Source organism: Lutra lutra, chromosome 2 (assembly GCF_902655055.1).
Source record: "Lutra lutra chromosome 2, mLutLut1.2, whole genome shotgun sequence".
Lineage (NCBI taxonomy): Eukaryota > Metazoa > Chordata > Mammalia > Carnivora > Mustelidae > Lutra > Lutra lutra.
In genome coordinates, this window is record NC_062279.1 from 57,585,688 (window position 1) to 57,613,205 (window position 27,518).

Here is a 27,518-nt window from a genome sequence, read left to right on the forward strand (position 1 = left end):
ATTCTTGCTTAAAGACAAATAATGGATTGTTTACTCACATGCTGTATAATTCTATATTGAGTTCATTTTTGGTAGTGCTTTATTCTAGGAAACACACATGTTCTGGGTTGAGGATATGTGCCTCTAGAACGAGTTCTGTTTTCCAGAACCTCTGTCGTATTAACAGGCTTAAACCACTTTTTTTTTTTTTTGACAGATCACAAGTAGGCAGAGAGGCAGGCAGAGAGAGAGACAGGAGGAGGAGGCAGGCTCCCTGCTGAGCAGAGAGCCCGATGCGGGACTCGATCCCAGGACCCTGAGATCACGACCTGAGCCGAAGGCAGAGGCCTTAACCACTGAGCCACCCAGGCGCCCTTAAACCACTTTTTTAATATCAATTTTCAATGGGAGATTCTACCAGATCCCACAGGTATTGCAAATTTGAACATAATAACCATATGAAGGAAAGTCATGGTCTCGAGCTCTCTGCAGATATTCCCTTCCCCAATGAATCCAGGATTCAGGCTAACAGAAACATCTCTGTGCTCACAGGCAGATATATAATTTTTTTTGTTTTTGTTTTTCTTTTCAGCGTAACAGAATTCATCGTTTATGCACCACACCCAGTGCTCCATGCCCTCTATAATACCTACCACCTGGCTCCCCCAACCTCCCACCCCCCGCCCCTTCAAAACCCTCAGATTGTTTTTCAGAGTCCATAGTCTCATGGTTCATCTCCCCTTCCAATGTCCCTCAACTTAATCTACCTACTCCTTCAGTGAATGTTCAGCCCTTTGAATATCTATAGTCTTATGTGGTGTCTCAATTCTAACACTCACAGGCCTAAGGGTTTTTCTCTTATCTCTATGAAAACTAAAATGCAAGTTACCAAGATTAGCAAACAAACACTCTAAGGGGGCTATAAAATCAAACTGCACACCATATGCTTTTTCAATCCCAACCCTCCCTGCTCCCACCATACTTTTACTTTTTTTTTTTTTCCTTGAGAGCAAAATATGCATTTGGTAGCAGCGGGGATTTCTACTTATCTAGCCTGCTATTTTGCCAAAACCAGAAACCTCTTCCAGTCTTTTCTCTATGCATGAATAGACATGCTTACAAAAACATACAAAATGTTTCAAATCGTGACTCTTTTAAGCGCTGTCCCAATACAAAGAATGAGCTGGCTCAAGCTGTGCTCTTTTCCAATCTTCATCTCTCCTCCCCAACAACCATGCCAAAAGACACTTGGATTGGTATTCTTTGTCTTTTCCATTTATGCACTAATTTTTTTTTAAGATTTTATTTGTTTATTTGACAGACAGAGATCACAAGTAGGCAAAGAGGCAAGCAGAGAGAGGGAGAGGCAGAGAGCCTGATTCGGGGCTTGATCCCAGAACCCTGCGGATCATTACCCAAGCCAAAGGCAGAGGCTTCAACCCAATGAGCCACACAGGTGCCCCTACGCACTAATTTTTGGGGGCCATTTTTATTTTTATTTTTTTTTTTAAAGTCATGGTTTTTTTTTTTTTTAAGATTTTTTATTTATTTATTTGAGAGAGAGACAGTGAGAGAGAGCATGAGAGGGGAGAAAGTCAGAGGGAGAAGCAGACTCTCCAAGGAGAAGGGAGCCTGATGTGGGACTCGATCCCAGGACTCTGGGATCATGACCTGAGCTGAAGGCAGTTACTTAACCAAATGAGCCACCCAGGCACCCTGGGGGCCATTTTTAAAGACTTACCTCTTTCATAAAGGTTTCTCCAACTACACTAGATTACTCAACTCTCTAAACACACACTGTATTCAGTATCAGAGAATTCAGAACTTAATCAACTGTTCATTAGTTTTATTTAAGTAATTTATTTCTCACCAGCTGGATTAAATCTCCTTATAGAAAGAAACTATGTGGGCGCCTGGGTGGCTCAGTGGGTTAAGCCGCTGCCTTCGTCTCAGGTCATGATCTCAGGGTCCTGGGATCGAGGCCCACATCGGGCTCTCTGCTCAGCAGGGAGCCTGCTTCCCTCTCTCTCTCTCTCTCTGCCTGCCTCTCCGTCTACTTGTGATCTCTCTCTGTCAAATAAATAAATAAAATCTTTAAAAAAAAAAAAAAGAAAGAAACTATTTTTCTCACCACTTTTGAAATCCCCTCTACTAAACACTACAAAGTTCAGGTACCTGATCACTGCTCAATAAATGGATGATACTAGCTCTAAGTCGTAATTTACATATTCACTCTCCTTCAAGTTTAAGATTTACAGTCTAGATAGTCTTGGTTCAAGGAAAATAAAATATTGTAAAATAAGGGAATTTCACAGCCAGCAGGAGGCTTGAAGGCCACCTGGACTTGCTCAGGAATCCACACACTTCCATAATTTAGGACTGTTACATAATTTCCTCCTTAAAGTGATGCTGAAAATCCCTACCTACCTCCAGAGGATTCAATAACATACATGAAAAATATTTGTGGGACACAGCTAAAACAGTGGTGAAAAGAATATTTATGCATGGAGAGCCTACATTAGAAAAGAGGGAAAGTCTCAAATCAATAACCTAGGCTCCTACTTCAAGAACCTAGAAAAAGGGGCGCCTGGGTGGCTCAGTGGGTTAAGCCGCTGCCTTCGGCTCAGGTCATGATCCCAGGTCCTGGGTTCGAGCCCCACATCGGGCTTTCTGCTCAGCAGGGAGCCTGCTTCCTCCTCTCTCTCTGCCTGCCTCTCTGCTTACTTGTGATTTCTCTCTGTCAAATAAATAAATAAAATCTTTAAAAAAAAAAAAAAACCTAGAAAAAGAACAAGATAAACACAAAGCAGAAGGAAAGAAATAAAGAGCAAAAATCAATAAAAACCAAAAATGAAATATCAATAGAACAAAGAGGTTTGTCAAGAGTTTTGACAAACTTTCAAGACTGACAGGAAAAAAAAGGGGGCACTTGGATGGCTCAGTTGGTTAAGCATCTGCCTTCAGCTCAGGTCATGATCCCAGGGTCCTGTTATCAAGTGCCACATTGGGCTCCCTGCTCAGTAGGGAGTCTGCTTTTCCCTCTGCTCCTCCCCTCTGCTCCTGCTCTCTCTCTCTCACTCTCAAATAAATAAAATCTTAAAAAAAAAAAAAAGACTAAGAAGAAAAAGACACAAATTACCAATGTCAAGAACGAAATAGGGAATATCACTACAGTGCCTGTAGACATCAAAAATGTAATAAGGGAAGAATGAAAAAATTCTACACACATAAATTTGACTTAGATGAAATGGAACAATTCCTTAAAAAACACAAACTACCACAACTTACCCAATATTAAATAATTAATTTTATAATTATTAAATAAATTAACTTTATAATTCTAAAACTCCCCAAAGAGCAATCTCTAGCCCCAGATAACACAATCTCTACCACAGGGAACACTTTCTAGTTCATTTTATAAACCTAGCATTTCCCTAATACCAAAACCAGACAAAAACAGCACCAAAAAAAGAAAGCTACAAATAGTTCTCATGAATATAGGCACAAAACTACTTAATAAAACATTAGTGAACAAAATTCATAATATATTAAAAAAAACTAAATTGTGTTGCATTTAAGTAGGAAGTATTATTTTCATATAGCTAATCTTACCCAGAATAATGAAAATCCTCTCCATTTATTCACACCTTCCTTGATTTCTCCTATCAAAATGTTCTGTCATTCACACACACACACACTACCTCATTCTAGTTAATTTTTATTTTATGTTTTTAAATCATCTGTTCTCTTGGTTCTTCACCCCAATAGCTTTTTCTCTGACTCCTTCACAACTTTTTTTTTTTAATTTTATTTATTTATTTGGCAGAGAGATACAGAGAGAGCCCAAGTAGAGCAGCAAGCAGAGGGAGAGGGAGAAGCGGGCTCTCTGCTGAGCTGGAAGCCCAATGCAGGGCTCAATCCCAGGACCCTGGGATCATGACCCGAGCCGAAGGCAGCTGCTTAACCGACTGAGTCACCCAGGTGCACCTCCTTCACCACTTTTTTTTTTTTTTTTTAAAGATTTTACCTATTTATTTGACAGAGAGAGATCACAAGCAGGCAGAGAGGCAGGTAGAGAGAGAGGAGGAAGCAGGCTCCCTGCTGAGCAGAGAGCCGGATGTGGGGCTCGATCCCAGGACCCTGAGATCATGACCTGAGCCAAAGGCAGCGGCTTAACCCACTGAGCCACCCAGGCGCCCCTCCTTCACCACTTTTAAAGACAGTGGTTCTTCACCAGTTCCTCCTTTGTCCTCTTCTTTCAGTCTTCACTTACTAGACCTAGCCAATTAGCTTCAATTAGCTCTCCTAACTGGATAACTGGATGACTCAAATTTACCTCTCTAAACTTGACCTCCTCCTGATATCTCTTTCACGTGGTCAGCAACAGAGACATCCATACCTTAATGTTCCAATGGCAGTAAGAGTACATCTATGATTACAAGGAGGTTACAGTACCAAGTTTCTTCTCCCAGCAAAGAGAGAGAAAAAAAAATTCTAACTACTTGTACATAGAGATTTACCATGCAGATCATGGCTGATGCCCTACTTTCTACTATTTCCCTCCTCAAAAAATTCTGCTGGTAACTGCAAAGTAGAATTCTTCATCTGTTAGCCACTCACTCCAAGGCTTGAAACAAACTATGTTCCTGGAAAGCAGAAGTGGTAAATAACTCAATTCAAAAGTCCCAAGAGGTAGGGCGCCTGGGTGGCTCAGTCAGTTAAGCATCCATCTCTTAATCACAGCTCAGGTCATGATCTCAGGGTTCTGGGAATCAGGCTCCACACTCAGCAGGGAGTCTGCTTGAAGAGTCTCTCTCTCTGGCCCTCCCCCTGCTCATGCTCTCTCTCTCTCTCTAAAATAAATATCTTTAAAAAACAAAACAACAACAACAACAAAAGAAATCAAAGTCCAAAAGGTAAGCTGAGAAGTTGGGGTTCAGTTCTAATTTAGAATTCTGCATGCATTTGTATTCCCCTCTCATCTTCTCACGACTATAACTCAATATACCAATGCCCTCTATTACTGCTTTTTCTTTGCAGTGGCCTTCTAACACTCCTTATCACAACTGCCAAACTATCAGCTGGAACATTACCTGTGATCAGGACTCGGCTTTCAAGAGTTTGATGACACAAAACCATCCTACCAACTACTGACTGGACTTTTCTTCTTTTAAAACCAGAACACTCTGATATTGAAACTCCCTGTCATGGACCTGGGATATCTCCGCTTATTCAGGTCTTCTTTTATGACTTTCAATAAACTTGTATAATTTTCTTCATGCCAGAAAAAAATCAGCAAAAATAAACTAAAACACTCAATGGAAGATTAAAAAAAAAAAAAGCAGAAGGGAGGAAAGAAGGGAATGGCAGGTTCCATTTGGGCTGGCATCATAGATCATATCTGAAAGGTATGAAGAGAGAATGGGGCAAGAAACAGAAAAAACTCAACACTTTCCAGATTTTCTCACATGAGGAAACCAAAGCACAGAGGTTAGGTAATTTGCCTAAGATCACCCATACTAAATAAAACTTGGCTTCAAATCAAACTCTTAGACCTGCTTTGATGTGAGGGTTGATTTTAGAGTTGCCCACACTCTTAATCCCTTAACCATTACGGTGAACTGCCTGTGATATTAACTCAAGGAACACACATAAGGAACATGCATATCATGCATAAATTATTTTTAAATTATCCATATTACTATTGCTTCACTGTAATCGTGGATAATAATTATAATTACAACACAGTAATATTACTTCAGAACTTAGAGCTAACACTACATTCATATTTAAAATATTTAACTGCTCTATCCCAGAAACTAATAATACACTGTATAACTAAATTGAATTTAAATGAAAATTTTTTAAAAAAGGAAAAAAGTATATATCTGCTTTAAAAAAACAGAGAGAGACAATAAATACTCAGAAGAAAATATCTTTGCCAGTGTACCTATGATTTACCTGTGTATCTGGTGCATGTAGTACTATTTTTTTTTTCATCTAAGACAAACTGGCCCATCAACAAAGCAGAATTTCGTTACAACCCAGGTGCAGGTTCTACAGATTTGTTTGTACGTTGTTGCTGTTACTGCCACAAGCCCTTCAAATTAGGTAAACATAGTTCTGTACAGGAAATCACTTTAGCAAGGTTGCTGAAAGCAATATTTCAGAGGCTTTGTTTTTAAATACTAACAACCCAAAAGAACATCATTTCCTGATTTCCTACCAAACACAGGCATGACAAATAGCCTGTTACAGCAAGGTAGCACCTAGTTCAAAAATCAGGAAGTATGTTAATAATTATTAAAACAATTGTCAAATACTAGCACTACTGTTAAGAGTCTGACTACTCTCTTTTTTTTTTTTTTTTTTTTAAATTTTTTTTTTTTAAGATTTTTATTCATTTATTTGTCAGAAAGAGAGAGAGAGAAAGCACACAAGCAGGCAGAGAGGCAGGCAGAGGCGGAGAGAGAGGCAGGCTCCCTGCTGAGCGAGGAGCCCGATGCGGGACTCGATCCCAGGACCCTGGGATCATGACCTGAGCCGAAGGCAGCAGCTTAACCCACTGAGCCACCCAGGCGTCCCCTGACTACTCTCTTTTATTGTTCAAAATAACAAAAGGCACTTTTCAGAGAAGCTAACTATAGATAAAGCATGACTGGTAAGAACTGCATGTAGGCACTTCACAAGGGAAAGGAGATAGTGGCCATGTGTTGTTGTTTTTTTTTCTTCCAGGATTATTTTTTAAGCTTTTATTTAAATTCCAGTTAACATATAGTGTAACATTAGTTTCATGTATACAACATCGTGTTTCAACACTTGCATACAACACCCAGTACTCATCACACCAAGTGCACTCCTTAATCCCCATCACCTATTTCACCCATCCCCCCACCCACCTCCCCTCTGGGAACCATCAGTTTGTTCTCTACACTTAAGAATCTGTTTCTCGGGGCACCTGGGTGGCTCGGTGGGTTCATCCTCTGCCTTCAGCTCAGGTCATGATCCCAGGGTCCTGGGATGGAGCCCCGCATCGGGCTCTCTGCTCAACAGGGAGCCTGCTTCCCTCTCTCTCTGCCTGCCTCTCTGCCTACTTATGATCTCTCTCTGTCAAATAAATAAATAAAATAAAATTTAAAAAAAAAAAAAAAAGAATCTGTTTCTCAGTTTGCCTCTCTTTTTTTTCCCCTTTACTTGTTTTGTTTCTTAAATTTCATATGTGAGTGAAATCATATGCATCGTATTTCTTTTTCTCTTAGTTCACTTAGCGTTAATACTCTCTTGCTCCATTCATGTCACTACAAAATGGCAAGATTTCATTCTTTTATTGCTAAGCAATATTCCATTGTGTGTGTACACATACACACACACACCACGTCTTTTTTATCTATTCATCAGTCGATGGACACTTGGCTGACACTTGGGTTTATAATTTGGCTATTACAGATAATGCTGCTACCTATAAACACTGGCATGCATGTATCCCTTTGAATTAGTGTTTTTGTATTTTTTGGGTAAATACCTAGTAGTGCAATTGCTGGACTGTAGGGCAGTTCTACTTTTAATTTTTTTCAGGAACCTCCATACTGTTTTCCAGAGTGACTGTACCAGCTTGCATTCCCACCAACACTACAAGAGGGTTCCTCTTTCTACATCCCCGCCAACATCTGTTGTTTCCAGTGTTAATTTTAGCCATTCTGACAGGTGTGAGGTGATTATCTTATTGTAGTCTTGATTTGTATTTCCCTGATGATGAGTGATGTTGGGCATCTTTTCATGTGTGTTAGCCAACTGTATGTCTTCTTTGGAAAAATGTGAATTCATGTTTTCTGCCCATTTCTTAACTGGATTGATTTTTAGGTGTTGAGTTTGGTTAAGTTCTTTACAGATTTTGGATACTAACCCTGTATTAGATATGTCAAATATCTTCTCCCGTTCCACAGGTTGCCTTTTAGTTTTGTTGATTGTTTCTTTTGCTGTGCAGAAGCTTTTTATTTTGATGTAGTCTCAACAGCTTATCTTTGCTTTTGTTTCCCTTGCCTCAGGAGACAGATCTAGAAAAATGTTGCTACAGCTGTCAAAGAGGTTATAGCCTGTGTTCTCCTCTAGGATTTTTTATGATTTCAGGTCTCACATTTAGGTCTTTAATCCACTTCGAGGGTTTTTTGTGTTTGGTGTAAGCCAGTGGTCCAGTTTCACTCTTTTGCATGTAGCTCTCCAGTTTTCCCAACACCATTTGTTCAAAGAGACTATTTTTTTCCCACTGAATATTCTTTTTTGCTCTGTTGAAGATTAATTCACTATATAGTTGTGGATTCATTTCTGAGTTTTCTATTCTGCTCTATTTCTATTCTGTTCTGTTCCATTGATCTGTGTCTAGTTTGTGCCAGTATCATAGTGTTTTCTTCACTACAGCTTTATAATATATATTGAAGTCCAGAATTATGATGCCTCCAGCTTTGCTTTTCTTTTTCAAGGTTCCTTTGGCTATTCAGGGTCTTTTGTGGTTCCATTCAAATTTTAGGATTATTTGTTCTAGCTCTGTGAAAAATGCTGATGGTATTCTGATAGGGATTGCATTAAATGTGCAGATTGCTTTGGGTAGAATAGACATTTAGCAATATTTTTCTAATCCATAAGCATGGAATATTTTCCCATTTCTTTGTGTCGTCTTCAATTTCTTTTATCAGTGTTTTATAGTTTCCCAAGTATAGGTCTTTCACCTCTTTGGTTAGGTTTATTCCTGGGTATCTTATTGGTTTTGATGCAACTGTATATGGGACTGATTCCTTAATTTCTCTTTGTGCTACTTCATTATTGATGTATAGAAATGAAACACATTTCTGTACATTGATCTTGTATCCTGCGACTTTACTGAATGCATTATCAGTTCTAGCAGGTTTTGGGGATGTGTGTTTTTCACAATACAACAACCACAATAGCTTATTTACTGGACAAACTCAATTTGGATATAAAAGAAGGGAAACAGAAAGTTGTCACCAATTAAAAACCAAAATGAGGTAAGAAAAACTGATTGTACTCTGATCTACTGAGTTGAGAGTTAAGGTAAAGATCCAGAGAACACCATCAGTAAGCCACCCTTATTACAGAGCTTTTAGAAAGAGAAAAACAGGTATTCTTTGGGCTCAAGAGCAGATTTCTAAGGCCAAAGATGTTCCACAAATACCACTCACAGACAAATCAAGGTATTAACAAGTAAACAAAGATTCTTGATTAACCCAGGTCACCTGTTTAGTCTGTGATAAACCTGAAACCTGAAGTCTCAATACCTTGGTAAGTCTTCAATTTGAAAATTATCCCATTTCCTATTATCTATTTCCCTTACTACCAGTTTGATAACATCCCACAAACCAAAAGCATATGGTCTCACCAGTCAGTTTTTAACTAAGGTTACAAACCAGATTCACGACTCACTCAAGAATTTCTTTCAAATGACAGACCCAGACTCAGCCTACATTAACTGAATCAGAACTTCAAAGCATGGGGCCCAGGCTCCTATACTTTGACAGAACTCCCAAGTGATTTTAAAACAGGGTACTCAACTCTAACTCAAAACACTGGACTAACAAAGAATTAATGACAACCTCCATCCTGATAAATGACATCTGACTCAATGTAATTATAGATAACTAAGGAAGACAAACAACACCACACCTTATTCATGTAAGAATTCTACAGACTACATCATACACCTTTGGAAGACATAGACAGTATGGGAGACTTTCATTTGTTATAAATTATATTTATTTATATTTACAGCATACTCTAGATAACATACTTTACACATATTATCTCATTTCATCCTCACATCAACCATCTGGGGTTGGAGATTGTTATTTATCCTTTACAGATAAAGAAGTGGGAACCATTGAAGTTAGGCAACTTGTTCAAGGCCATATAGAATGCAAGTTGAGGAGCCCAGGTACAAACCCAGGTCTATCTGACCTATAGCCTACTACTACTTACATGTTTACTCTTTGTTTACTCAACATTCATTTTGCCTTCATTCATTTAAAAACAAGCATGTACTAGTTTTATAAAGAAAAATATTATCTCACTGCAGTCGCTTCAAAGTACACCACACTAGATTTTTCAATAAATAATGTGACAATCAGCTTTTTGGAAAAAATAAAGTCAGATTCCCGCATGACAAACCAAATCCAAAAATAAATCCCAATGGATTCTAGAGGTAACTGTAGTAAGTGAAACCATAAAAAGAACAAAAAGAAAACGTGTAGTATCATCTCAAAGTTAAGTACAGCCACTTCTATAAGAAATCAAAGAAAAACAATCTGTAGAAGTTCCACAGATGTGACTACATACAAATCAAAGGCTTCTATGTATTTTTTAAAAAGGTTTAGATTCACTAAAAAGACTGGGAGAAGCATCTGCAACATGACTTCACTTTAAGAGAAGTAAAAGCAATACAACAGTGATCAAAGGAAATAAACAGGAAATTACCACACATACTTCATTTTATTTTGCTTCATTTAATTGCATTTCACATGTACTATGTTTTTACAAGGGGAAGGTTTGCTGCAACCTGAGTTGAACAAGTCTATCTGTCATTTTTCCAACATTTGCTCACTTCATGTGTCTATGTCACATTTGGTAATTCTCAAAATTATTTCGAACATTTTCATCATTATTTTAGTTGTTAAGGTGATCTGTGATCAGTTGATGTTACTACTGTAATTACTCTGGGGCACCAACAAACTGTGTCCAGCCAGAACGGCAAAATTAATAGACAAATGTGTGTGTGTTCTGACTCCTCCACCTATGCTCCACCTATGTGTTCCCTTGTCTTTCCCTCTCCTCAGGCCTCCCTATTCCGAGATACAACAATACTGAAAATACGCCAGTTAATAACCCTACGGTGGCCCATAAGTGTTCAAGTGATAGGGAGAGTCACACATCTTTCACTTTAAATCAAAACCCAGGAATGATTAGCTTAGTAAGGAAGGCATACTGAAAGCCAAGGAAGACATGCTGAAAGTTGAGACAGGTCAAAAGCAAGGTCCCCTGTGCCAAACGACCAAGCTGTAAATGCAAAGGAAGAATTCTTAAAGGAAATTAAAAATCTTCACACAAATAATAAGAAAGCAAAATAGCCTTATTGCTGATACAGATGGAGCAAGTGGTGTGGATGGAAGATCAAACCAGCCATGTAACATTCTGTTAAACCAAAGCCTAATCCAGAGCAAGGCCCTAACAGTCTACAATTCTGTGAAGGCTGAGAGAGGCAAGGAAGCTGCAGAAGAAAAGTCTGAAACTAGCAGAGGCTGGTTCAGGAGGTTTAGAGAAATAAGCCATCCCTATAACATCAAAGTGCAAGGTAAAACAGCAAGTGCTGCTGTAGAAGCTGCAGCAAGTTATCCAGAAGATCTAGCTCAGATAATTAATGAAGACGGCTAAGCTAAACAATAGATTATTAACGTAGATGAAATAGCAGCCTATTGAAGTATGTCACCTAGGCCTTCCATAACTAGAGAAGTCAATGCCTGCCTTCAAAGCCTCAAAGGACAGACTCTCTTGTCAGAAGCCAATGCAGCTAGGCTGAAGCCAATGCTCAATGATCGTTGTGAAAATCGTAGGGCCCTTAAGAATTGTGCTAGATTTACTCTGCCTGTGCTCTATAATGGGAAAAAGGCCTGGATGACAGCACACCTTTTCCAAAACAGTTTACCGATTATTCTAAGCACACTGTTGAGACCTACTGCTCTGAACAAAAGACTCCTTTCAAAATATTACTGCTCACTGACCACGTTACCTGGTCACTCATGACCAAGAGCCCTGATGGAGACGGTAAGATTCATGTCGTTTTCATGCCTGCTAACACAACATCCATTCTGCAGCCCACAGATCAAGAAGTCATTTCAATTCTCAAGCCAGATTATTCTTAAATAGTACATTAAATAGCTACCAGAGATAGTGATTTCTCTGACAGATTCCGGGCAAAGTAAACTGAAAACCTTCAGGAAAGGATTCACCATTCTAGGTGCCATGAAGCACACTTGTTGATTCATGGGCAGAGGTCAAAATATCAACAAGAGCAAGTCTGGAAGAATCTAATTGCAATCTTCATGGAGGACTCTGGGGAGAGGGGTTTCAAGACTTCAGTGCTGGAATAACTGCAGATGTGGCGGAAACAGAGAACTATAATTAGATGTGGAGCCTGAAGATGGGAGTGAACTGCAGCAATCTTATGATGAAACATCAATGGACGAGGAATTGCTTCTTAGAGATGAGCAAAGAAAGTAGTTTCCTGAGATAGAAACTACTCTTGGTGAAGACCCTGTGAAGACTATAGAAATGACAACAAATGGGTCAGAATATTACAGAAACTTAGATGATAACATAGTAGTAGGGTCTGAGAGGACTGACTCCAGATTTGAAAGAAGTTCTACTGTGCATAAACTGCAAACAGACAGCATCACATGCTACAGAGAAATTGTTTGTGAAAGAAGAATCAACTGATGTGGCAAACTTCACTGCTGTCTTATTTTAAGAAACTGCCACAACCACCCCAGCCTGTAGGACCACCACTCTGATCCATCAGCATCTGTCAGCACTGAGGCAAGACCCTTCACTAGCAAAAAGACTGACCTGCTGAAAACTCAGATGACAGCATATTTTAGCAATAAAGTATTTTTTAATTAAGGCTTGTACACTTTTTAGACATAATGCCATCATACACTATTTTAACAGACTATGCTGCAGTGTAAACATAACCTTTATATGCACAGGAAAACAAAAAAAAAATTTCATCTGACTTGCTTTATTGTGGTATTCATTTTATTGCAGTGATCTAGAGCCAAACCTGCAATGTCTCTGAGGTGTGCCGGCATACAAAAAGAAGGGGCCCAAATAATAAATAGTTTTAAATGATTAATTATCCTGGCAATCATAGAAATGTTCAGATAAACAAGATACAATGACATTTTCCACATACAAATAAACAGAGGGTTGTAAAATTAGAATATATGGTGCTAACCAGGATCAAGGATAACATCTCCACACTCTGCTGCTGGGAGTGAAAATTGGCAGTCCTTCCAGAACACAATTTGGCAGGAAGTGATAAATGCCCTGAAACTGTGCCTCCACTCTAACCCCACAATTCCACTTCCAGAAATTATTACTAGGTAAGAATCACAAATGAGACAAAGGATTTAACTTCAAGAATATTCACACTACAACATTAGAAAGTATACCACTTAACAGTACTGTACATCCCTGCACTACACTGGCAGCTACACACTGTGGCAGGAACTCTTGCTTGTATTAGTAGGAAGGTAAACAGAAAAGTAATTTGCCACTTGTAACAGAAGTCTTTAAAGTGCTCAGCAATTTCACTTTCTAGGAATATATTCCATGTGAACACAGCTTTCTTTTTAACAGCATACAGAAAAAGGAAAGTTTAAATTAAATGTTCAAAATGAGAAGCATGGTTAAGTATTAAGTATGATAAAATCCATGTCATTAAAATGATTATCAAGCTGTCAATAAGCTTTTCAATCATTTTATATAAAATTGCAAAATGTTCACAATACAATGAAAAGTGGAAAAATACAGATTCCACTATACTGAAGAGAGGGGGAAGAAAAACAAGTTTTCAAAATTAAGATCTTCAGGGGCGCCTGGGTGGCTCAGTGGGTTAAGCCTCTGCCTTCAGCTCAGGTCATGATCTCAGATCCCTGGGATCGAGCCCCACATCGGCCTCTCCGCTCAGTGGGGAGCCTGCTTCCCCTTCTCTCTCTGCCTGCCTCTCTGCCTACTTGTGATCTCTCTCTGTCAAACAAATAACTAAAATCTTAAATAAATAAATAAATAATAAAGTGTCTTCCTGGAGCATTCACTTTGACATACAAGTGCCTGGAGTATAAACTAATTTCTCCAAGGTTTTTATGTCTCAAGAAAACATGATTTTTATTTTACACTATGAATGAGACAGAGAACTGAAGTAAAAGTGTGCGAAGTCATACATAAATCAGCTTTATGACTCAGGCATCCAACTGCAACCTTCATGGGTGAATTCAAATTGAGACTCCACAATTTTCCTGCCCCTCTCTCATTACCCCCTGGTTCACTGGGTCCCCCTAACTTCACAATTTCTTGTCCTTCTGGACTCATATACTCCTTATCCTTTTTTAATTCATAAATTAAAGGACTGAACTAAATGACCTCAAAGGCCCTTTTAGATTCTTGGACCCCACTGATTTACAACCAACTGGCACACAAAAAGCACATACATACCTATTTTACTGTGGAGTAAAATATTACTCACATGTCAACTTAGGGCAGCAAGGCTCTTCCCAAGACCTCCTTTTGTTTCACCTCCAAGATTTTAAGCATAATGCTTTCTTTGAAGGCCCCCCTTAATTTCCCACTGATCCCATTAATAACAGGGTGCCCATCAATTACTTTCTAAGCCATAGTGCTTCTATATTTTACAGCTCCACTTCAGAGTTAAAGACCTCACCTTGAAAAGTAAGTCAAGGCTGGGAAAAACTTCAGGATACAAAAAGATTTTATGTCTGGACTATCCAAACAGATGAAATTTAATAGAGATAAAGGCAAAGTTCAGCACTGTATCTTAAAACTACATGGAAATGACATGGTTTAACAGTAGCATAGACATAAACACAGAGCTGTGATTTCAGTTGACGAAAATTTCAGGAAGTCAAGAATATAGGACTGCTTAGGGAAAGACAGACCTTACCATCTTGTTTTTCTGCCTTTTTCTTTTTTTTTAAACCTAGTGTCAAAATGGAAAGCAGTAATGGTTACTCTCTGCTCTGTAAGGTAACACTGTATGTTGACTACTGTAAGCTGTGCTGAGTCCACTTTAAAAGGGACATTAACAAAGTAAATGGAGGGCAGAGGACTAAGAAGCTGATGAAGGGATTTGAAACTGTCAAATAAGAAACATCTGGAGGAAATGGGAATATTTAGCCTGTGCAATAGAAGAGCTAGGAAAAGGAGCAGTAACTACAGAAGCCCTCAAAGTGAGGCAAAAGAATGAAGTCAGTAGGTAGAGACTTTAGCAAAATGAACAGTATATTACCATGAAAGGGAGATTACCACAGTTAGAAATGCAAGCTCTGTATCAATGAATCCTCTAATTTTCTTTCCTCAAGAAAAGCCAGAAATTTTTATCTGAAATCTCCCCATTTCTAAAAGTCCACTCCTAATTTAAGTTTTTGCATAATCTGGGCAGCCAAATGATATGTATGCAGGCCTCTTTTGACAAGGCACACCAGTTTGCAATTTGTGTCCTGGGAAAACATGATGGCTACCTTCCAACATCTGAAAAACTGTCACAAAGAAGAGGCAGAGACATGTTTTACACTGCCCTAAAAGGTGACAATTACAGAGAGGCCAACTGCATGTCAACAAGGGAAAAGAAAACTAGTCTACAAATACCAATGGGACATATTCAAATGGAGACAGGTCAATAAGTAGTATTGGTTGGGTCAAGAATTCTGCACTTATTACCACTGGCCTTGGTCAAATAACTAAACCTCCCCACATTTCAGTTTTCTTTCTTACCTTCCCTTCCCCTCAAAAGAAGAAACAGTATTAACATTCAGCCGTCTATCTCTCAGAGTTACTGTAAAAATCAAAACCCATGTAACAAAAAAAGAAATACATGAAAGTACTGTATGATGGCAAAGAAAAATAGTAATTATGACATTATCATAACCTGCCATCGTAAGGTATTTATCTATTTCTTTTATTATACAAGCTAAGGGTATACTCCCAATCTAATTCATTTCCTGCCACAGAATATCAAACATTTGTTGAAAAAATGTTTAAAATGTTTTAAAAATGCTAAATGTTGAGAGAACAAGGTTAAAATGATAACAATATAAGAAGATAGGATAACAGAGAAAACAGTCACCAAAGCAAACATCCAGGATGTTAATCATTAACATCACTGACTAGTCTAAAAGGAACTGCACATAACCGAAGGAACACACAAAAGTAAGGAACACACAAAAGTAAGGACGTATGTATGAGGGGCTGATGCACTAGGGCAGACAGTGGTAAACTACAGCCAGCTGCCTCTTTTGTAAATAAAGTTACACTGGAACACAGACTTGCTCATTCAGTTATGGATTACATGTTTGTACTACTGTATGTATTTATTATATATACGTATTATGTATATGCTGCTTTCGCTCTACAGCAGCAGAGCTGAAGAGCTGCAAAACCTAAAATAGTTATTATTTGGTCCTTTACAGAAAAATTTACCTACTTTTCTATAAAAGTACTCTTAGGTTGCAAACCACACAGGTGGCTGAATGATGAGATAGCTCATCTTCCTGTGGCTCCATTCCTAGGATTTTACTGGGTCGTTTCGATGCATGTGAGCAAAATCCCAAACTAAACATTACAGCCTGAGTATAGGGGAGGTAAATGTGCGCTAAATGGAGACTCCATATTCCTCTACACACTCACGATTACAAAATTTTTAATACTATCTCTCTTCCACCTAGTAACATCACCAAAAAGATGTGAAAAATTCCCAGTGTACAAGGAGTGTGGGACTGATTCAGGCAGGAAAAGATCATGCTTACAGGTAAACCTACCTCCATCCCTCTTAAGTTCTCAAACTCCCATATGTCTGAGCTCCACTATTTGCATGGAACATACAAATGCATGAAAAATCTTCTTTTGGTTATCCTATCATTACAGGTTTTCAAAGGAGTTACCAAAAATTAAGAGGGAATAAAAATAAAATGGAAATAAATACGCTAACAGAAGTTTTCTGATATAAGCTTAATATCCAGCAGAAATAAGTGCAGTTTTGGGACTTCATGGAAGATTCATATTCTTTGGCTCATTCTGAACTTATCACATGCAAAGTCGCTCAAATCTCTACCAACGGTAGATTGAAACAGATCTTCATTTTCCTAATACCTGACTCTACCTCTATTTCCGGCAATATTTCCAGCCCTCCTCCAGGGCATTACTTGCCAGTCTCACCTCAGATAGGGAACACACACACACACACACACACAGCCCTTCCACCATTCTCTCCTGCACCGAGACTTTTCACTCAACAGATAGCCTAGTGCCCAGAGGGAAAGGGCAAGTCCTTATCGAATCCCCACATTCTTCTTACAGCTTCCAACCATCCTTTGAACCTTCCACTATGTAAGTCCACTACTCAGGCTTACTCCATGCCTTATTTCTCTCTAACCTGCTCATTTAAAGTCTTTTTACTCGTAGGTTAAAACTCGGAGACCTAATCATTAAGAGGTTCCAACTATATGCCAAACATTTAATGCCAGTTTTTTTTCCCCTAGAAAATGAAGAGAAATATGAAGGAATGAAGACACACTCTTGACAATCATTTGGTTAACAGGCATGCCCCCTGAGACCACAGACCACATCTTCAGGTATTAAATAAATATTTCAAGATTCCAATGATCCCCAATTCTAATTCTCCTCCAGAAAGCATTTAAGCGAGTTTCCCACATACTTATGAGTACTTACAATTCCTCAGCCCCTGCAGAGGTGGAAGATCAGGAAATTCCCACAGGATAAGGTACTTTTAACTCACCAAATAACAGTTTTAGATGAGGAAATATTTAAGTCCCCCTGTTAAATAAGTTGTTGAGAATGTTTAGCTTTACTAAAGACTATCAAGACCCCACAGGTTACTATCCCAGGCACTCCAGATATGCCCTATAATAACTGGATAGAGCGCAAAACTAATCTTGAGCAAAACAGGGTAAAATGCTGATAGTCTCGATGATGGCAACACACAAAGATCTTTTAAAAACAAGGAAACATGAAGAGCCCAGCCTTCAAAACTGAAGCTACCTAAATTAGAGCGAAACAGGACAAAGCGAGGGGAAGAACCGCTAAAGACACCTCTTAAGTAAATCACATAATGGGGGAAAAAAAGGTCATACGCTGTTCTGATTTCCTCCTCCTCCTCCACTGGAGTCGAACTAAGAGGACTCGTAGAAGCCCTTTAAGAATTTTTTAAAAGGAAAGAAAAGAAGTCCAGGCCAACAAATTCAAGTCTTTTGAGAGCTACAGATAACAAAGAGGAACTGAACCACTGGCTCAAAGTGGAGAAAAGATATACACACTATCTGCCGTCTGGCAGCCCCGCCTGATCTTCAAAGCGCTCAGGATTTGTCCTGTCCCCTGCAGCGCGCGGGTCGGGTCACCGGCTAAGATTTCAGTAGTGTGGACATGCACTCCGCAGTCCCTCTCCTGCCCAGGCAGCACTAGGCCCATCGCTACAGAGCTGGGCCTGGGCGCAAGTCCCAGATGCAGAGAACAGCGGCCCCTGGACCCTCGGGCAGGAAGTGGCTATTCCGACTGCGGGTTTATGATCAAAGGAGGTGAACCCCTGAAAAGAACCAAAGCAGGAGCAGCTGCAGGCGACTGTGTGTGAACGCGGCGCAAAGCTGATGGTGGGAGTGTGTGCACAGGGAACAAGGAAGGGGGGGCAGACCCGGGCTGCCCCTTCGTCCACAGAAGATGCTCTTACCCAAGCAGCTGGACAAACACAGGGGGCAAAGGAAGGGAGGAGGGCTTATGCAGAAGACGCTGCACAGCTGAAGACGAGCTTCCAGAAAAAGGGGTAGAGGTGGATACGCGGCAACCCCAACGGGCTACAAGGGACGCCGGAGAGGTGGGAGGGTCGTGTTGAGAGCCCCCGGAGCCCGGTTACCCCTCCTCGCTGGTTGCTAAGGCCCTGGAGGTCCTCCCTCCCCAGACCCTCGAAAAGGCTGGGAAGGCCTACTCCGAGGCTGCACGCCCCCGCCGCGCAGGGCGGCAGCCTCCCCGCGGCTCCCGCGGCCCCGGCACTGCCGGACTCGGTCCCTCCCGCCCGCCCGCCGGCCCGCCCGGTGCCCAGCGCTCGGGGCCAGCCCGCCCCCCCCCATCCCTACCACGAGCGCTTCCGGGCCGCCGCCCCCGGCTGCTCGGAGGTCCAGCCGCCGCCGCCGCCGCCAGGAGTCCGACCGGCTTCCAGTTCAGGGACGAGCCGCCGCCGCCTGAGCGAAACTCGGGTACCCCAAAGCCGCTCTCGCTGCCTGCTGTCCGCCTTCCAGGCCGCGCCGGATCCTCCGCTCCCCCTGCCGGCGGGCAGCCATTTCCGACAAGCGACTGCGGAACTTGCCAAAGTGCGCGGGGCCGGAAATGGCCGAACCTGGGCGCTCGGGAGCCCGGGAGGCGGGGGGCGGTCGCCACTTTCCGGACTGCGTCCGAAGTGCCGCTGAGGCCTCGGGCTCCGCCGCCGGGCTCGCCTGAGTCCGGGAGCAGCGGCGGTGGCCGCGCCGGGGATTGTGGGAAACGCGCGGCGAAAGCGAGGGCGAGGGCGGCCAGCCGGAGGAGCGCGAAGGAAGGACGCGGCGGGCTCCGCTGGGCCCTCAGACCGGCGTCCTACAGATGCCCCTCGCCCCTTAGAAGAACCTACCTAGGGAGTGCGGAGAGAATGCCTCCGACAGCTCTGGAACGGGTTCCGACTCCGAGAAGCTCAGCCGCTTCGAGCAGGCTCGGCGAAATCCAAGTCCAAAAATAAACCCAAACCGGTAGAAAAGGCCTTCCTAAAAAAACGGACCGTCCCCAGCAATGGTCTGGAGTTTCGAAACACTTTGAATGTAACAACAAAGAAAAGGCGCGGCAGCTTGGATGCTTAACAAAACAAACAACAAAAACCCCTGGGGCTTTACAAAAACAATAGCTTAATCCAATCCTGTAGCAAGATCAACCAAAACTAGGAGGAAAAAGCAATACCGTTTGGAATACTGAAGAGCCAAGCCCTGTGAACCTGCAAGGGCCCCTATCCTACAGTCCTAAGAGACCCTCACACCTGCAAAGTCAGCACAAGACTTTTCGGCGAACTGAAACAATGAGGGTGGGCGAAGCAACTCTACCAGTCCGAAAAGACACACCTGATCATTATTGTTAACTCAAGAAGGAGTTTAAACATTATTTAAAATCTACAAATGGATTCAATATTTTCTTAACATGTTTTTAATCCCCCAAATGGGCAGGGCTTCTGCTCCAAGGTTTCCTGAGCAGGGAACCCAGAACACACCAGAACCGAGAATAGCTGGGGAGGGCCAGCGGCAGGCTCCTATCCCTGTGCGTGGGTGGTCTGGCACTCTAGCCGAGCTGCACCCCCAGAGACAGCTCCACAGCTGCCATATCCCACCCATACACCCTTCCTGGTGGAGCCCAGGCCCACGCTCTAGTTAGGAGGCCGAGAAAACACTGAAGATTGATTAGTTTCCCACAGGGGACAGTTTAAGCTGAGGATTCCACCCCCCTCCAAAAAAACTTTAAGAAACCCAGCAAACTGTTTTCCAGAACACACCCTTCATTCCTCCTTCTGATCCTCCTTTTTCTTCTTTCCTGACACCTCCTTACTCACCCCTATTTCCCTTTCTCCTCCTACCTCACCATTTTCCTCACCTTTATTACTCTATGCTAATAGTTTATCACTATGAACAAATATTCAAAGTCCTACCACTATCATGTATGTACAACAACCTTTCTAACTTTTAACCAGTGTGTTCAGGAAAGGGGGGGAGCAAATTTTTAAAAATCAGAAGCACTCCAGGAAATGAAAATGAGGAAGACTTGCCCAAATAACCCTGAATAATCTAAGGTTGTCTTTTTTTCCTCTCTTTTTTTTTTAAACAGCTCATCTTCTTGGCTCTCCTCCAGAGCTCTGTGGCAGCAGGCAGAAGTCTGGCAGTGTGGGAGGAGACACACAGAAGCCCAGAAGCCATGGTAAGTATTACCAGGTATTGGTTCATCTCCACACTGACAAGAGAGGGCCTGCAGATAGCTGCTACCTAGAGGACTCAGCCTAAATGTCTCCTTGCACATCCAAGTGACTTACCACATGGTTGTCCCTATGGTTGATTTCCTTGATGCTGAAGATAAACTTTAAGAAGAAAAAGGGCACCCAACAGAAATTTGGTGTCTCAACTTCAGTAGAGCTCTGGGTGCTAACCATCCTCTTCCTTTGGATCTTTTGAGCCAGTCCTCTCTCTCTCGCTTTTTCTTCTTCCTCTCAAACAGTTCCATATTCAGTCTCTCCCTCTGGCTCCTGTTCCTTCTCCTGTCTCCTAAGAGACGTTGTTCCCTGAAAAGTAATGACGGGTCACTTTCTGATTCCTCTCCACAGCCTCTTCGTTGCCAATGTCAACAGCTCCCTTGCATCGCATGCATGCTCCTCTAAGCAGATTCCTGTCTTTGAGTCCCTGTCTTGGAGCTGCACTCCAGACATAAGCACACCATCATCATCATCCTATCAATACATGTTTTATGAATACTTAATTGCCAAGCAATAAGCTAAACCCTTTGTAGTCATTGTGTCATTTTTACCCTTAGAGGGAGCTATCAGTGGGGAACAGAGACTTGAAGAAGCCAAATAAGTACAGTGCCCAAGATCACAGAGTGGGGTGCAAAGTACAACAGGAACTCCAAGTCCCCTGAACTCCAAAGACAGTATTCTTGACCAGAACAATATGACTGTCTTGCCAGGACTTTAAACTTACTATATCCAGCTCTGAACTTATCTTTACCTCCTCCCCCTTTGCTCTCCTCAAATGTCCCTGTTTATAATGGTGTTACCATTATCTTTCCTAACATAGAAACTCAAAACCTGGCACCATCTTCATTTTTCTCTTCACCCTCACATTAAATCAATTTCTAAGACCTAACAATTTCATGTATAGGATCTCTACCACCTCTTCTCTGCAGTCCCATTATTCCTCTCTTGGGCTGTTGCCTTAACTCTGCAGTTTCTGGCTTGGAAAATACAATCACATTCACAGTAACTGTCCTCAAGAAAGAAAGCCAAGACAGTAGGATATGCAATGAAACTAGTTTACTGATCTCTCCATATTGTGACCTTTTACAACATTTATTGTCTCTACTTTGCATTTTGGAACTCAATCAAATAGTTTTGCTTTGTTATTTAACTGTCATATATGCAGATCTTTATACGCTTCAAGGAACCCAGTGTGCCTTTGGTACCAAAGCAGGAGCCTGTGGGTCTTCTCTCTAGAGCACAGTCATAGGGACTCTACAGTGCCCAGTCTGACTCTTTTTGTTCCAGATTTTAAATTCCTGGAAAAGAGACATGATTGTCCTGTCTTGGGTCCTGTGCTGACCCCTTCATCAATCAGCTTTGGCTAAGCAGCAGGTCAGCCTTGTCTAAATACAGCAATGAGAGCCTCTCCTATAAATACGGCATGTTCCCAGAAAAGGAAAAGGCATACACCACTGTTTGTTTATTCATTCATTCCATCAACAAATAGTTGAGCATTCTCTCCAAATATATGCAGGGTTTTATGCACGTATGCAAAATGTTTAAAACATAACCCTTCCCTCACACCATGAAACTCATAACATAAAAAGATAAGAAATCACCAGATAAAAAGCACAACAATATTCACCCGTAAGAGACCCTCAATTCAATTATATATGATGGAAAATAATTCAGCACACCCTGCATGAGCCTGTGGTGGTAAAAGTAATCAGGAGTAATGTGTGCACAGTCAACAAAATAAATTCACAACAGCACCACAAGGAATAGACAGACACAGAAAACAACCTCGTGTCCATCAGGGATAGACTAGATCAACAAAGTGTAGTGTACTCACCCAAATGAATACTTTACAGCAATGAGAATGCCCTGCAAATATATATGATACTGGGGAAGCTCGCAAACAACATTAAGCAAAAGAAGCCAGACAGGAGGTAAGTACCTGGGCTGTGATTCCATTTATGCAGAGTATCAACACAGGCAAAACTAATCTACCCCAAGGAGCAGTGACCAGAAGAGAGTGAAAGGAGCTACGTGTGTGCTGGCCACGCTCTGTTTCTTAAGCTGCACGCTGCTTACACCTGTTATCAGTTTGTCAAAATTCATCAAGTTGTACACTTATGTTAGTGTCCTTTTCTATATGTATAGATTTTTCAAGTAATAAAAAGATTTTTCAAGTGAGTCATTCAGCCCACAACACGAAGCCTTTAAGCACCTTGGAACTTTGTCACTATGAATATCCCAGCGTTGCCAATACTGCCACCCCACCCCCACCATCACACCGCCTCCTTAGAAATCCTTTGGAAATAGCCACCATTCTTATCTCAAGGCTTTATCCTTTCTAGCCCCAGCTGATCGGACTTCTCATCTGGAAACTTGGGAGCAGGAGTCAGGTGATAAGAGTGCCTCATCTAATAAATTGTATGGATTTGGAGGAAAGGATTTCTGGACATGGGCACAGTGATAAGCCAAGAACGCTGGTCTGCAGAAAATAGAGCCAACACACAGAGGGAAGCAAACAGGCCTGTGGGAGATGGAGAAGCCTCAGAGGTTGCGCACTCTTCCAGCTCTGGTCGCATATATCCCAGGTGTCACTGGGTATCCTTGGGATTGCTCATGTAGCCTTGCTATTGAGAAACAGAAAGAAAGGAAGGAAGGAAGGCAGAAAAGCCTTACTTATTTAAGCTAGCGTTTCTGTTTGTGGAATGTATTATCTCATTTAGTCCTAACAACACTACATAGTAAGTACCGTCACATTTCCCATTTCACAACTGAGAAAACTGAAGCCCAGAGAGGTTATGTAACTCGCCCAAATCACACAGCTGGTCAGTGGTGGTTCCAGGATCTGGACCCAAGTACTCTTGACTCCAGAGGCTGAAATCTTAACAACCATATTACACCGCATTGCAAGAGAAATGCTGGAGATGGCAATGTGAATTGTATGTTGCATTAATGGATTGAACAAACGGAGGCATCCGATTCTGTTAAATGAGTTCAAATGGTACAAAAGATTGAAAGATTGGCTGCTTAAGAATTTGGTATTTATTTCTTTCACAAGGGAATTATACTTTGAGTCATAGATGTTAGAGAAATAGAAAATGCATGGAGTGTGACAGATTATACTAATGAGACTGTGTTGTTACATCAGGAAATTTATTTTATAGATTTCAGGAAAGAACTCCCTTCGAAGATCCTCACTGATGACCTGTTTTTCCCAAAATGTTAACATCCAGGAGAAAGGGGCTTTACTCCTATAGAAGGAGAAATCGATAAAAGTTAACTTCAAGTCGTAGAGGGAGAGAGGCACCGGTGGTCACTTTCCATGATGATGGCTGCCAGACCCACAATACACTCAGCAAGGCTTCCAGATCAATCACCAGCAAGCCACTGGTGACCCCCAGCAACCTTCAAAAGGTATGATTCAGGAATTATCGGTGAGTTTAAGTCAGATAAGAACTCGTTCTATCTGTAGTGCTTTGATTTTAAAGGAAAGTGCTGACAGCCACTATTCAAGATCCTTTCTATATATAAATGATTGAGCAGTTTTGTGGCTTATAATTAGAACAATGCATGACAATTCCTAGATTAAAGTTCCAAGGTTACTCTTTTCTTTGGTCCATCAATGCCAAAAAGACGAAAGGTCATCTTCTGAGGCTCCATGGATGGCACTCACTAGCCTGCTAAGTGGCTCACTCTGAAAGTTCTGGCTTTGATGTTATCTTTTAAAAGGGGCTCTTTTTTATCTGGCAAAACCTGAATAGTTTGGACGGTTTGCAAATAATTTGTAGTAAGAATACTGAGTTAACATCATCTCTAAAACAGAGCACACATTACTGTCAAAAGAGGATTTGTTGGGGCACTTGGGTGGCTCAGTCAGTTAAGTGTCTGCCTTTGGCTCCAGGCATGATCCTGGGGTCCTGGGATTGAGCCCCAGGTGTGGCTCCCTGCTTCCCTGCTCCACAGGGAACCTGATTCTCCCTCTCCACCCCCCCCCCCATTCATGCTCTCTCTCTCTCTTTCAAATAAATAAAATCTTTAAAAAAAAAAAAAGGATTTGTTAACTCCTTGCCTCATGTCATAGTACTCACTACCTTGTATGTGGCTGTGAAAAAGAAATTTTATACTAGTTTCGCATTCATTAGGATGCTTAGCCTGGTTCAAACCGGTTATCTACATAAGAAGTGTAATCTGTAATGACCAGTTAACATTTAAAAAATTAGCTGTCATCCCTAAAAATATAATGTATCTGCCTGTAAGGTCCCTTCTTCCTTCAAGTGCTGTCTCTTCTGTGACTTCTTATTCTCTCCCTACCATGTCAGCATAGCTTTGCAGGGGCAGTCATGTTTGATGATCAGTAGGTATTAAAATGCCATCAGAATTTCCTAAGCTTGTTCCTGGAAGTTCCAAGTAATAATACATATATCCCCCACCGCAAAAATACAGGTTCCTAACATTTACTCTAAATTATGCTAGTGAGTGCAAAAATGTGCTCAGCTAGACACAGCATGCCTCAACATAGCATGTCTGAGTGTTTGCAGAATTTCACACAATGAGAGCTGTAACCAGAAAAAAAGAAGAAAAATTAGGGAGAGCATTGACAGCTGGGTTCCAATGTCACACTATATGCAGCTCTATTACTTCAGGAATGTCCTTACACCAAAAAAGCTACCCATAGATTCAAAAAAATCAAACGCTTGCTATGCTTTCATTTAAAAATACCTCAAGTAAACAAAGCATTCCAATTGAAAATTGGCAAAATGTCAAAGAAGTACTTATAGAACATCAATTAATTTCTTAGTTAACCAATTTGATTATAAAATCAAAATTGAGGGGTGCCTGGGTGGCTTAGTGGGTTAAGCCTCTGCCTTCAGCTCAGGTCATGATCTCAGGGTCCTGGGATGGAGTCCTGCATCAGGCTCTCTGCTCAGCGGGGAGCCTGCCTCCCCCTCCCTGTCTGCCTACTTGTGATCTCTCTCTCTCTGTCAAATAAATAAATGAAATCTTAAAAAAAAATTAAACCAAATGAAAATGTGACATTTCTACAAATCTATCAATTCTGGGGGCCACAATTAACAATCCAAAGCTCACCTCTAATGGATAGTGTCAGATATGTCATCTCTTTTAAGTAATCTCTACACCCAACATGGGCTTGAACCTACAACCTCCAGATCAAGAGTCATGTGCTGTGCCAACTGAGCCACTCAGCACCCCCGGATAGTTCATCTTCTGTAATAAGGGACACATATAATAACTTTGTTATAACTGTTATGATTATAATATTATAAAGAAATATACACCTATAAAATGAAGAGGTGGTTATTTAGAAAAAAGGGTAAATGAGATAAACGATGCAAGTAATCCAAAAATACATTAATTATATGTAAAATATACTAAATATGAAAATAAAAGTTCAAACAGCACCATGCATTTCTGTTACTTTTATGTACATTTAAATATGCTGCAATGATGTTCACTTTTTATATATTTCCTCTTTAATTAGCTTAAATAATAAACATCTAAATATCGGTAGGAATACAAATTAATAGCAAAAAACATAGAAACTGATAAATATTTGTCAGTTCTGTGGCTTCCAGCCTACGAGCATAATTTTATAAAATTTCTATCTTTATGTATCAGCCATTTCAACAACTTGTTTTTGCTTTGTTGTGTTCATTCTCATCTCTAAAGGTACTAGAACATTCCATGTCTGTTCTCAGTGGTCCCTGAATGACAGTCTGTGGACCAAGATTAGATAAAATTTTTGTCAGTCCACAGTTCAATGAGAAAAGCAAAGACAAGTTATTGAGCTTTTAATAAATTTTAATAAATTTTTTACTTTTAGTAAACAAATTTACTCAATTTAAAGATTGTCCTTTATTTTGAGATTATGTCTCTTCCCCTTTCTTTTTTTTTTTTTTTTAAGAATTTTATTAAATTTTTTATTTTTTTCAGCATAACAGTATTCATTATTTTTGCACCACACCCAGTGCTCCATGCAATCCGTGCCCTCTACAATACCCACCACCTGGTGCCCCCAACCTCCCACCCCCCACCCCTTCAAAATTCTCAGATCGTTTTTCAGAGTCCATAGTCTCTCATGGTTCACCTCCCCTTCCAATTTCCCTCAACTCCCTTCTCCTCTCCATCTCCCTTTGTCCTCCATGCTATTTGTTATGCTCCACAAATAAGTGAAACCATATGATAATTGACTCTCTCTGCTTGACTTATTTCACTCAGCATAATCTCTTCCAGTCCCGTCCATGTTGCTACAAAACTTGGGGATTCATCCTTTCTTTCTTTTTTTTTTTTTTTTTTTTCAGCTTTATAAACATATATTTTTATCCCCAGGGGTACAGGTCTGCGAATCGCCAGGTTTACACACTTCACAACACTCACCATAGCACATACCCTCCCCGATATCCATAACCCCACCCCATCTCCCAACCCCCTCCCCCCATCAACCCTCAGTTTGTTTTGTGAGATTAAGAGTCACTTATGGTTTGTCTCCCTCCCAATCCCATCTTGTTTCATTTACTCTTCTCCTACCCCCTCGACCCCCCATGTTGCATCTCCTCTCCCTCATATCAGGGAGATCATATGATAGTTGTCTTTCTCCGATTGACTTATTTCGCTAAGCATGATACCCTCTAGTTCCATCCACGTCGTCGCAAATGGCAAGATTTCATTTCTTTTGATGGCTGCATAG

The 27,518-nt window shown here is 41.0% G+C and overlaps 1 protein-coding gene across 1 annotated transcript in view; it reads right to left on the reverse strand.

The window, feature by feature from the left end:
- EXTL3 (exostosin like glycosyltransferase 3) overlaps positions 1 to 19,109 on the reverse strand; it is a 90,358-nt gene extending 71,249 nt beyond the window's left edge. The window contains exon 1 of the mRNA XM_047717490.1: positions 18,918 to 19,109. The gene's annotated coding sequence lies outside the window, so the exon portion shown is untranslated. The remainder of the gene's footprint in view (positions 1 to 18,917) is intronic.
- Between the last annotated feature and the right edge of the window lie 8,409 nt (positions 19,110 to 27,518).